The 13867-nt window shown below is 38.7% G+C and overlaps 1 long non-coding RNA gene across 2 annotated transcripts; it reads right to left on the minus strand.

Annotated features, from left to right (window-relative positions):
• Positions 1 to 5516: 5516 nt before the first annotated feature.
• LOC135639848 (uncharacterized) lies at positions 5517 to 8057 on the minus strand. 2 transcript variants are annotated; one of them, XR_010497055.1, is made up of 2 exons: positions 6730 to 8057; positions 5517 to 6644 (listed from the first exon to the last, which is right to left on the minus strand). It is a non-coding gene; the product is annotated as an uncharacterized LOC135639848 (long non-coding RNA). The 2 variants fall into 2 exon arrangements; XR_010497056.1 differs by having other exon boundaries at positions 6714 to 8057.
• Positions 8058 to 13867: the final 5810 nt, after the last annotated feature.

A 13867-nucleotide genomic window follows, 5' to 3' on the forward strand; every position in this document is an offset into this window, starting at 1 on the left:
TACCACGATAAGTTCCATCCATCCATGCTGATCAAGCATGACCACCTCTTTCATCACAGCAGAGTCGAGCAAATCATCTCATCTCCCCGGTGATCGTCAAAGTCATAAAGAAGGAGACAAAATGGTCTCGCTGTACACCCAACCATACACCAAAGAACAAGAATTCACAAGCGACGGCTAATCATCCCATCTTTTGCTGCTTTCCATAAGCAAAAACTCCTCGTCAAAGTCATCTTTTTAGATTCAACGTAGTAAAATCCCCAAGTGCAACGGAGGAGTAACAGTTTTCAAGGCTCATCATAGACGATTCCTCAAGTGCATTCCCTAAAAAAGTTATGACTAATATATATATATATATATTTTGAATAATCGAAAACCAAAACTAATTTAATCATTAGAAAATATTTTTGGGTAAAATCCGCATGTAGTTCTTGCAGGTTGGATGCTTTCAGAGTCACGGAAGAATTATATCTCGGTTGAAATTGAACTGAGACCTACTTGGGAAAGGTCTTCGATTGGTTTAGAATTGGCACTTAGCTCGGACAACCATCTGAATTCACAATAACCATCTCTTCATGCAATGATACCCTTCTACTTTTTTTTTGTTGAAACAAGTTATTCAAAAAATAAAATGTGAGCTTAAGTTCAAATCTAAACCCATGCAAGCTCAATTCCTGAAATAAGTTCCTTGCCCCATCGATTGGTTCCCAATAAGCATTCCAGCTTCTCTTCTTCTTCTTCTTCTTCTTCTTCTTCTGTGGATGTCGAATTGCAAGAACAAAGTTTTGGAGATGAGAAATTAGGGACGTGAAACACTATTCCATCGTCTCCTTGAGAAGTCCGAATGGAAGGGATATTCGATTGTCAAAAGGATGTATATGTAAAAACTCTCGATGTTACAACCATTTTTATCATATTTAAAAATAATATAATGATATAAAATATATCTAAAATAAATTTAATATTTTTTAATACGATAAAAAAAATTAATACAAAAATCTTGAGGATAACACTCCGTACTACATTAGTGTTCTCGACACTACTAAAAAAAAAAAAAAAATATTAGCTCAAATTTTTCTCTCTTGTAGCGAAGACTTAGAAATGCGAACAAGAATATGTATATCTAATTTTACCCCTTTTGATGTGCGGTGAAAAGCTGAATTGCTAAACTTGATGAGATTTGTAAATATGCATTTTCAATTTAACCCTCATATATATGGGATGGGTGAAACATTATATTGTATTGTTAACCTAAACGTTAATTCAATATTTTTTTAAAAAAAATAGTAATTCAAGATTAATAAGCGCATAATCTATGGGTTATTTTAATCTAAATATCTTATTTTGATGTTATTATATTATTTTATTAAATGACAATGATATTTTCTGTTGAACAACATGAACGTCGTCTTCGGGACTTGACGACACATAGATGAAGGTGTTTTTTGTGTGGAATAAGATATAATAATTTTTAAATATTTCTTTAGCATAGCAAAAAAAATCACATTCTCAAAAACCTTTTATATGAAAAATTTAAATGCGATGTTAACTTTAGACCTCACCTCATTTGTTCGAGCTCCTTTTATTTTTTTACTCCATACCCAAGAGATTGTACAGGTAAAATTAGCTATTTTAACAACAAATTATGTTGTTTTAATAACTGAATCATAAATAATACCATCCTTCCAACAAATTAATGGCAGTCACCCATGGCTTATCACATTTAGTGATCGTCTCAATTGATCATGGGACAACCTTTTACGAAAACTCCTGATGCCGTAGGACAATGAGCCAAGGGGCAATGATCATCCATCTCTAACCCCCACCAATCTGGTCCATATATACCCCGAAATTGAAGAAATATAATAACAAAAATAGTCAAAAAAGCTGCTCCGGAATCCAATCCAACTGATAACAGATAATTATAACGCGCCCACCACCCTTTGAACTTTCGAAAGACAAAGTAGTTAAATATTAAGCCAACTATGAACCATGACCAAATATTAACCGAAGTGGCAGGAGGCACGATGGAACCAACACTGAATATAACTGGCCAGTTAATAAGTCTTATCCATGTTTTTTCTGGGTATAGACGTGATAACATCCACACTCCCATTGGTGCAAAGAGTCCAATAATAATGAAGATAAAAATGATCGAGTATGTGCCATGAGGATAGAACATTCTAGCTGGACCTATAACACCCCATGTGACTCCTAATGCGAATGACCTTCTTTCCCAAGGGCATGTCCAAGGACTTCCCTTGGGCAATAATTCTGGATAACATAGATTCTTCACCGACTGTAAGGTCCACCATTGGACACCGAAGCTAACCACACATGCTAGTAGACTACCTGGAATCTACATGTAAAGAAAACATATAGGACGGTAAGTATAATATAATAATGTTATAGAATTCAAAATCTGGATTTGCAAGAATATGTCAAAATATGCTATGTAAATTGTGATGCATCATAATTTTCAAATCTATTCAAATACTAGCTAGATGAGGATATAACACAGTGGTCCAGAAAATACCTGTATCAAGAACATTACTTTTGGAGGAATCTTCATGTAATGTGCTAGCTTCAGTTGTACAATGAAAAATTTTGCCTTATAAATTGCAGTAGAGGCGTATGTTGTGAATGCTATATTTGCAATAGGTTTACCCGATTGCAAGTAGCCAATTATGACCTCAAAAAAAAGCTTAACTGAAAATACCTGAAATATAATAATTATTATATTAAGCTGGATGAGAAGAAAAATATTTATAACGTTGTCTCAATATTCATCTTACCTGACCGGTCGTAGCTTCCATGACACATTCTGGAAGCAAAAATATAAACGCCAAGGCACAAGCGAATAGAACTCCCCAATAGCGAAGTTGAAGTTGATCGTTAAATATTTCACATACCAAGATGGCAAAACCCATCATGGAGAAGAGTAGAGAGTAGAACCACCACCGGGGAATAGACTCATAATTTTGTTTCATCAACCTCGTGTGAACATCTTGCATTTGATGCCGATATGAATCGAGAAATTGTAGCCATATCGATCTGCTTAACACCAGAAGAGAACTATCTAAAGTTATCACTACCAACGAACAAGATTATAACATGCAGGACTAAGGTAATTATTTCAACTATAAAAACGTGAGCACATTAATTGTACCAAAAACAAACATTACAATGAATATTTATTTACAAGATAAAAAAAGTTACAGTTCCTACCTCCCATAGAAGAGAGCAACATGAGAGATACTTGACATAAAAGCAGCCAAGATAAAACCATAACTAAGCATAAGGGAAGCACTGAAGTATAATTTCGAATAATTGTTGTATGCTTCTTCGTTGAATGTGAGTGTCTTCTCATCTAAAACCCGCGACACATTGTAAAATTGTCCATGGACATCAAAAATACTTGAAGTAAAAATAGGAAAGCGTTTGGCACCGTAAACATTATTCCAATAAGATAATGGTAGCAGAACATAAAGAATGAGAATGAATCCGACCATCATGTTGATCACCACAAATGTTGGAAGTGGCAGTGGATTGCCCACGTAGGATGACATGGTTATCCAATCCAGTGCAAAGGACCCGATGCCTAATCCATTAAATCCAGAACCAATTTGCTGCGCAGTTATCGAGTCTTTCCATATCCAACAAACAAACGATAGAGCCGTGATAGAAGGAAAAAGGTAAATAGGAACAATGCTGTAGGTAAAAATTACAACGATGACTATGATAAAGAACTGATATCGTGATAATTTTCCCTTGACTCTTTTCTCCGGCTCGTGTAACGTTCTGCCAGTGAAAACAACGAAGATATGTTAAATAAATAAATTAATTAAAAAGTCTCCTGTCTTTTTTGTATTGTTTACAAGGAGAGGCACACCACCTGTAAAAGGAGACGTCTACTAGAGTCGAAGGCCACCACATATAGGGTGAGTCCACTAGCAACTTCTTGAATATGCCAGCAAACCCATATCCGAGAAACTACACACCATAAGGGCATTTAAAAGCCATTACTTCTTGACCGAAAGTAGGGAAAGATCAATTGGAATTAACTAAGTAACTAAACCATCGAAGAATAAATAAATCATCCAAGTATAACTAACTAACTAACTAAATCATCAGAATTCAGCACCATATTATTTATTACCTTTTCTTTATATAAAAAAGAATAAATAATGATTTTTTTAATACCAATTTCTCGATACTAAATCATTAGAATTCAGCAACCATATTATTTATTACCTTTTCTTTATAAAATAAAAAAGAATAAATAATGATTTTTTTTTAATACCAATTTCTCGATACTAGAAGAATAAATCACCTGAATCGATAGCACCAGCAGCATGGCCGGCAGTAATGGGATATCCTTGTGGTAGAAGATCTTGGACATGGATAATATTTCGAAGCCGGAAGAAGCACTTTCCGTGCCGGCCAGTATGGTGGTCACCACATGTTCTTTCAAGTTGAAGGGTCCCGGATTCAACGAGAAACCCCAGTTTGTGTATGGCATCCTTACCACTTTGTTTGGTAGCATATTAGCCATTAGTTTCCCAACGATGAGCACGATGATGTTGATGCAGACTTGTGATAAATAGAACAATTGCTGTCGGTAAGAAGATAATGCTCCAATTACGGACCCGAGGATGCAAATGGGGATTCCGATAAACCATGTTCGGAACGTCAAGACCTGCAATGTATTATCATCTGTTGGTGGGACTGTCAACCGAACTTGCTCGATCGGAGAGTCATCCAGAATCGAACCTGAAAGAAGAGGAGAGGGAGGAAGAAATTGAAAAATAATCTTTTGAATAAGGATGACAGTAAGAAGTCAAAACGAAAGATGTCAGAGAGGGGCATGTCACCTTCTTCATCGGCCATTTGGTAGGACTCCTATTAGAGAGAATAAGCTGTATATTGAGCAGATATAAAGGATGAAAGCATCTCTAAATATAGTGGAAAGGATTAATTTGATGGAAACAGTTGTGATTCCGTTGCCAAATATACTTTTATTAGTTTTAAAGGTGTCGGTGTGGCTGTGATAGTTAAGGAATTAAATATGCAAAAAAATCGTGAACTGGATGGTGGGAATATTCTTCTATACTAAGTGGATTGGCGTTGGCACATTATAGGTATCAAAATCCTTTTTCTTTTTCTTTCAAAATCACCTTAATCGCACCATATTATTACCTTTCTTAATATGGTGGAAAGGATTAATTGTCCGACCATTAAAAGAAACAGTTTTGATTCCGTTGCCAAATATACTTTTATTGGTTTTAAAGGTGTCGGTGTGGCTGTGATAGTTAAGGAATTAAATATGCAAAAATCGTGAACTGGATGGTGGGAATATTCTTCTATACTAAGTGGATTGGCGTCGGCAAATTATAGCTTTCGAAATCCTTTTTCTTTTTTGTCACCTGGTTATTGATGGCAACGTGAACACCGGCATGGCTGACGAGGAAGAAAAGGAGAGGAGGAAACGAGGTGTGGGAAGCAAGGGATTCGGATTGGGGTGGAAAAAAGACAACTAGAATCGCACCCTTGGCCATGTATCTCACAGAGCAACTATTTCACTCATACTCGGTCTTGTACAGAACAGACAGTCCGATTGCAATGGCTAGTTCTCCTCTGGGGCTGCTTTCATTCCTCTACGGCGGTGATCTCCGGTCTCCAGTACTGGAGTTGACACGCTCACGTGGGACGACAGGTCTCTGTTTCTTGAAAGCCAGCGGGCTCTACACCTCCTCCTCTTCCTTCACCGCCGCCGCCACCCAACGCTTGACGTCGTCGAACTCCGAGTCCGGCGTCGCTGGCACGTTCAGATAGAACGGCATGTGCCTCGAGCTCGCCCCCTCCGACGACGTCATCGCCGCCGGGGTAGTGCCGCTGCCGACGCTCCCGTCGTTGTGGCACCTCTTGTGCCACCCAGCGCTTGCCCCAACGGAAACGTCTTCAGGCACACCGAGGGAGCACCGGTGCACCCTGCCGCCACCGGAGGCCGCCGTGGAGGCGCTTGCGCTAGTCGTGGAAGAGCCCGAGGCCGAGGTTTCCTTGACACCGTTGCTAGGCTTCCGGTGGCTGGCCTTGTGCCCGCCCAGAGCCTGGTAAGCCCCGAATGCCTTCTCGCAGACTCAACGACCCGAATGCTGAATCGGAGGCCAACAATGACAGGCGATGAGTACCGGACCCTCAGTCGCAGAGCACCAAGTACTCTTGCTTTATCGGCGCTAAGTACCGGACCATCTCAAACCTGAAAAAAAAAAGAAAAAAAAACGAAAAAAAGAAAAATATATTATGCATAATGAAATAACAAAAGTTTTACCATAACACCTCCTTGGACTTCCACCGCCACCGCCCTGCCCCCGCACCTCCAGTGGGAACACCTCCTTGGACTTCCACACACTGGCCACCGCCCACGTCGCGGGCGGGTCGGCCAGGAACGCGCTCACCCCCTCCCACCGGACTGCGACGGAGCAGCCCGAGGGGAAGGCGAGGAAGGTGCCGGAGGGCGGGTTGGCGAGGACGACGTCGATGTCACGGTGTCCATCTCCGCCGCCATGTACGCGTACTCGGTCGTCTTCACCTTAGATCACTCCTCTATCCTCTACACCAGAATCGGTTTAATCCCTCTTCGCCTATGGATGCCACTCGATTAGATTAGTATTAAAGACAGTGATTAATATGATGGGAGAGGCACCCCTTGCCTTTGATTGCCCTCACCCTCGAAGAAGAACACGGTGACATCGACGCCCCTCGGCATCTTTCTCGCCGTCCATCCTTCGCCCGTGATCCATCCTAACCGACGGCGCGTGGGCCCTGTCCCGCAGGTCTCGGATTCCTCCCACATGTGAACGCCGCAACAAGCTGGGGGACTCCGACTGCCGAGCGGTGGCGACGTACGAGCCTCTCTTTGCACCGAATGCAGAAGATTGAGGAGTGATTTAAGAAAAAGGTGACGGAGCTCCGAGGGATGCACAGCCACGGTAGCGCCCGATCCCCACGCCTTGTAGCACCGTTCACGGATGAGAGGGATGACGAGACCTGCGGGACAGGGCCCACACGCGCGATCGTTTGGGAGGGATCAAGAGCGAAGGAGGGACGGCGAGAAAGGTGCCCGAGAGACGCGCCGAGGGTGAGGATAATAACACCCCTCTGAACACCCCTCTGAACTCCCACCCGTGAACTCCGTCACGTGCACAACACGGCGTGGGGGGACCCCGGCTGCCGAGTGGTGGCGGCGTGCGAGCCGCTCCGGGGGATGCGCAGCCACGGTAGCGCCCGGTCCACCGCGCGGCTCGCCCGCGCCAGCCTTTGCCGCCACCGCCCTGCCCCCCGCACCTCCAGTGGGAACACCTCCTTGGAGTTCCACACGCTGGCCACCGCCCACGATGCGGGCGGGTCGGCCAAGAACGCGCCCGCCCCCTCCCATTGGACCGCGACGGAGCAGCCCGAGGGGACGGCGAGGAAGGTGCCGAGGGAGGGCGGGTTGACGAGGACGTGTAATCCCCGGATGCCATTCGATTAGATTAATATTAAAGACAGTAATTAGTGCGATGGGAGAGAGGCTCGTACGTCGCCACCGCTCGGCAGCCGGGGTCACGGGAACTGCTGGGTCCCCCACGCCTTGTAGCGTTGTTTGAGGGATCACGGGACCTGTCACCCGGGATCACGGGCGGACGGCGAGAAAGGTGCCGAGAGACGTCGCTCACGGTGTCCTTCTTCGAGGGTGAGGATAATAACAAGGCAAGGAGGTGCCTCATGCCACGGTCTTGATGCACCCGGGACAAGTCCAATGATCTCCTTCTCCGGCCCGCTAATCATTTCCGTCACCTTTATTAACATTATGATTGTGCTTCTTCGCATACGCATACGCATACTTACTGAGGAGAATAAGATCACAAAAGGATGTCCAAAGTGCGTTAACTCAGAAACAGGAGATGATCGGAAAGAATGGAACACAAAAAGAAAAAGAAAAAGAAAAAAAGAGAAGGAATACGGACGAGCATGAGGAAGGAAGTGGAGTGGCGGACACGGCAGCGCTGCTGTACCCCACCTCCCACATCTGCTCCCCCCAGGTCCCGCTACGCGTCGTAAATCACCACGACCGCCATAGACTCCACCATCCTTATATGGCGGCCAATTATGACGGTGGCGAAAGTGAGGGATGATGCAAGTGTTTCTCCCTCTGTCCTCTCACAAGGCTCGATCACCTAGTATGCGGCAAGCAAAAGAAGAACAAACAGAAACACGCCGCTGCAGCTTGTGTCTTCAGATATGTACGTGTCTTTCCCATGTAGGGGAAGTAAGTGAAACTTCCTCTCTGTACACGCCGCTGGCAGTGGAACTTCTCTCTTTCTTCAGAAAAGGTAGTTGGCATTAATTGAAGGGCAGCAATGGTGAGTTGAGAGACAAGATGGGAAGGGTAAGGTATGTGGTTCAGTCAGTAGTTGGGACGAGGTGAGGAGGTGCGGTTACTCTCTCCCTCCCTCTTTTTATATATAGCAGCAGCTCATCAGTCATAGAGAGAGAACAGAAAAAGACCAGATTGAGAGAGAGAAAGAGAGCAGTGTGCATATACATAGCTGTAAGAGAAGCGCAGGAAGAGGGGTTAAATTTCCAAATGGAAATGGCAACTATGGCTGTCGTGGTCCCTTTGCTTACTTCCTGTGTCAGCAGAGCAGGGCAGCGTGGCACGAAGGGAGCCGTGTGGACGGTAAGCAGCGGGTAATGGCGCATCATCATCCTTATGGGGCGTATGTGTCACACACCACCCAATTAATGATGGTGATGGTGATGGTGAGCGCACATCGCATGGGTGATGGTGATGACGGCGAGATGTAGGCAGATGCGAACCATGTAGCTTTGGGTGTATCGCCATGGTCGAACTGGCCCGTTTCGATCGACTTCCAATGGTGGTACCTCCGAGTCCCACAGCTTTCCACCGATAATAAGATGATGTTCCCTGGTAGGTGCCTCCGCCGTGACGACGGTTGTTTTCGTGGATTCGTTTGATGAAGGGTCGGATGGTTAAATTCAAGATGATGTATTGACCAACAATCAGGTTACGATGATCTCATCAACGTTCGATGAAAAATCAACGATCCGATGCTCAAGATCATTCACATTTATCTCAGTTGACCGACCAACTATAGTTATCGTATGGAGACGTGGTGGAACCAATATATAAACTCGACTCCAATCTTGTTATTGTTGCATCGGGATGCACTCAAAACATCTCTTTCATCGCTAAGTCGTGTCCGAGGTCAGGTAGCGATGTACTCTTAGAAAAGGGTTGGGACCGGATCATGAAATGGATCAATCCATTAATATCGTGATATATATATATATATATATATATATATATATATATATATATATATATATATATATATATATATATATATATATATATATATATATATATATATATATATATATATATATATATATATATATATATATATATATATATATATATATATATACGAAGAGAGATTTGAAGTAGCTTAATAAATCATTGTTTCCGATGGAATTAGTGATAGTGACGAGGGAGAGTGAATAAGAGACGCCATCGCATCTCTCTCTCTCTCTTTCTTTAGGGATTTATGTGTCTAAGTAATCAAACAATCTTCAACAATCGGTTTTTCGATTCATGATTTCTCAAAATCTATTTTTTCATTGATTTTGATATGACCTTTTGTGTTCTTACATCTATATAATTATTTCTCTTCAACATTCGTCTCACATTCATGATTTCTCAATCCATTAATACCATGATTATATATATATATATATATATACACGAAGAGAGATTTGGAGCAACTTAATAAGTCATTGTTTCAGACAGAATTGGTGATAGTGATGAGGGAGAGTGAATAAGAGACGCCACCGCATGTCTCTCTCTCTTTAGGGATTTATGTGGCGAGTAATCGAACAAACTTCAACAATTGATTTTTCTATTTCTCAAAATCTATCTTTTCATATGACTTTTTGTGTTCTTACATCTGTCTAATTATTTCTCTTTGGTTCCCAAGGGGGTATTTGGTTTCTCGCTAGGTATTTTACATCGAGCATCCTTCTTTCATCAAAAATATTTCTCAGAATTTATAGTTTAGCCGATTTCATGTGTTATGCCACTGTTTTCGGGAGCCGATCTAACCTTCTTTTATTGGCTTTGGATAAATCCGATCATAGATCTCTCATGTTTGAGGGATATATATAGAATATTTTGCTAACTTGAGCTACCTCTTCAGAACTGTTTTTAGTTGACTTTGACACGAGAAAGATATCTTACATATGCTTTCAAATATGTCAAATGTAAGTTCTCATCATTAATGATAAAACACACATCAAATGTTTATTTTTGGATAATAATTGTGATCATTAACAACCCTCATGTATTCAGTGATACCATGATGATGCATGGGAACAGAGACCATCCATCATTCATCATACTTGAAGTTGATGTTGTAAAGTGTCCAATATTAGTCAAAATAAACATATTTATAAACTTTGTCTGTATATATATACTAACATTTTACTTTTTTATCATCCATCTTTTGGTCTGCATGGCAAGCTGAACAAACTAATGAAGCACAAACTTATCGACCAATGAGATCAGATCATTATTTCTTATAGAATGTTAATTGCATTATGCTCTTGATGCCATTATTTCAACTTCCAATCTGTCTACTCAAAACAAAAGGTTACTGCTTATATTATGGACTATCTTGCATCATTCAGAAACCTCATTATGCTTACTGTTGAAATTTTGGATTTATCGATGTGTACATCGATCTGGATCGATTGTGTTGGTGTCATGACATTTATATATTCTTGGAGATTTATTTAAAATTATAAATATATTTTTAAAATTTGTATATTAAATTTTATATTTCTTTTATTTTTTCTATGAATCCCTAATTAAAAATTTTATTTTCTTATTCTTATATTGTAACTCAAAATCATAATAACTTATTAATATCATGACAATTCTTAATGAATTTATTTAAAAAACTAGAAAAAATATCTTGTTATGATTGATGCATTCTCTATAAGTAAAATCTTTGATCGTCAGTCTAACCATTATATCGTTTGATATTATTCTTTGAGTTATATTTATATTACAGACTCTTTTATAGTTATTGAGTAATTCGACGAGTTCTCAAACATCATTCTACTCATTGATTTCAATTCTTCTTTTATTGCATCGTACCACTTTTCAAAATGCTTGTTTTTCAAAACTTGTGAAGAAATTGAGAGATCATTTTGATTTTTATATCATAATCTAATTCTTGTAGATATTACACATAATAATCATAAATAACATATTTTTTTTTTTGAGATTTTTTTGGAATTGCCGGTTGTGATTGATCTACATGATCGTTAGCGACGACATTAAAATCCAATAAGAGTTTATCAACATTATTTTATTATTCATCTAATCAATTCTTTTAATGATTTGAAGAATAACAATCCATTGAAAATAATAAAAGAATATCAACTTGTATTTTCTCAATATCAAGATAAAAATTTTGAGATTTTCACTCCCAATTATTTGTTATTTTCTAGAAATTCTGCGTTATTAGATTCAATTATTCTCATATTATAATTAGAGTAATAATATATATATATATTTAATTTTTTATGGATAAATAATAAAATATTTATAAATAATCATTAAATCTAGATTTCATTAATGTGAATTGAAGACCTATATATTTTTAGGACAATATGCAATGTTTAAAGTTGAGTATCATATCAGTCCATAATACAAAAGAAGTTGATGGAATTGATTTACTATGAACCATATTCAAAATATGCATAATTATCCTCAAAGCTTCTTATCACATTGATTCGAATATAGAATAATAACTCATTATACTTTTGATTATATTTATAAGAGTATAATTTCATCTGTATGATAACTCAATTATAACGTAACCATCCCACTTTGGATATTCAGAAGATGAAGCAATTAAATATTATACCAATAAATGAACCAAGACCAAACGTTAATTGGAGTGACATACTAATCCACAGAATATAACTGATCAATTAATTGATCTTTCCCATGTTTTTTTTCGGTTATACACATGACAAGCATCTATATTGTGCATAAACATGACAAACATCTATACAATCATTGGTACAAGGAGTCCAATAATAATGAATATATATATATATATATATATATATATATATATATATATATATATATATATATATATAAAACAAATAAGTAATTGATGTGTTGGTCTCATTGATCCTACTTTGAATTCCTTGATTGAGATTGCTCGTGGGAAAGAATCATTCAAGAGGAGTCAATAAAATTGTTTTGGTTTTATATCAAACCAATAGCTCAAGCAAAAGTCAAAATCATTTAATCATTATGATGATAGGTGGAATTGCTAAAACATATATAGCTCTCCAGGAGGTAGAAAACAGTTAGTTCTTGAAGCATAATTACAAGAACTTGAGTAGATATATTGGGTTTAAAAAAATCAAATAATATGAATGAAGGGATGGTCATCATAAAAAAAATCTTAATATATCTTTTATTCATGATAAACTACACTTAATTCTTCTTGTAGATAAGGTAGGTCTTGAGGCACATTCTTTTGGGAATTTAGCAAGTTGAGAAAGCCATTGAACTCAGAAAGATAACGAAGATCTTGCCTTTTAGAGGCATTTGTTTATTCAAATCTTTATTTTTTGAGATATGTTCTTGCTGCATATAGGAAGGCATACTCTAAACCAAATCTCTTGTCTTGCTTTTGTTGCGTCTCCACATCACTAGGGTGATACATGTGACGTATGTATCAAGCTTTTACGGACTTGCATCTTTGAGTTAGCACCATGTTAAGATCACATTCAAGTACGCTTCTCCACCTGCGAAGGCTAATATCCAATTCTTATCAACATGCTGGTTAATTATCAATCTTAGAAGTAAACTATGTTTCTTATATGTAATCCCTTGTTTTGCTCATTGAGTTTGTGTAGCACTCCATCGAAGTGGTCGAAGCTACTAACTGAAATCACCCCATCGATGAAGTAAAATATGAAAGAAGTGTCATGATAGGTTGTTCGAAGGACCCCTTCCTTCTTATGTACATGTTATGTACTAATTTATATCAATAAATATGTACGTCTAATTTTACCCCTTCTTATGTACATACTCATGTTCGTGTTTCTACGTGTTCGCTTTGCTACAAGAGAATAAATTGAGCTATTATTTTTCCTTTTAGTGGTGTTGAGAACACTAATATTATATGTACCCCTGAGGGAAATACCGAGTGTTAGAGTGTTGTGCGGTGAAAAGCTGAATTGCTAAACTCGATGAGATTTGTAAATATGCATTTCCAATTTAGCCCTTATATATATGGGATGGGTGAAACGTTATCTTGTTAAACTCGATGAGATTAGTCATTTACAATCTTTTAGACTTATATTGTTAATCTCAACGATAATTCAATATTTTTTTAAAAAAATAGTAATTCAAGATTAATAACCATGGGCTTACTTATAATGACAAATGAATGCCTTCCGTGGGTTTACTTGCAATGATAAATAAATAGCTTCTTGTACGGGTTATTTTCATCTAAATCTCTTATTTTGATGTTATTATATTGTTTTACTAAGTCGGTGTTGCTGAGATCCGATAGGTTAAGTAAAATTAAAAAAAAAAGCAGGATTAGAGGAATAAGATTTTTGAGTATTTATTGCTTGCTTCTTTGTCACCACACCATTAGGAGAAGTGAATTCCATTTTTGAGTACTTATTGCATGCTTCTTTGTCAAAAATTTTGTTTTTGTTGCAACGTATAAAAGTGATGGGATCCCTTACGTTCTTAATAAAA

Source organism: Musa acuminata, chromosome BXJ3-6, assembly GCF_036884655.1.
Source record: "Musa acuminata AAA Group cultivar baxijiao chromosome BXJ3-6, Cavendish_Baxijiao_AAA, whole genome shotgun sequence".
Lineage (NCBI taxonomy): Eukaryota > Viridiplantae > Streptophyta > Magnoliopsida > Zingiberales > Musaceae > Musa > Musa acuminata.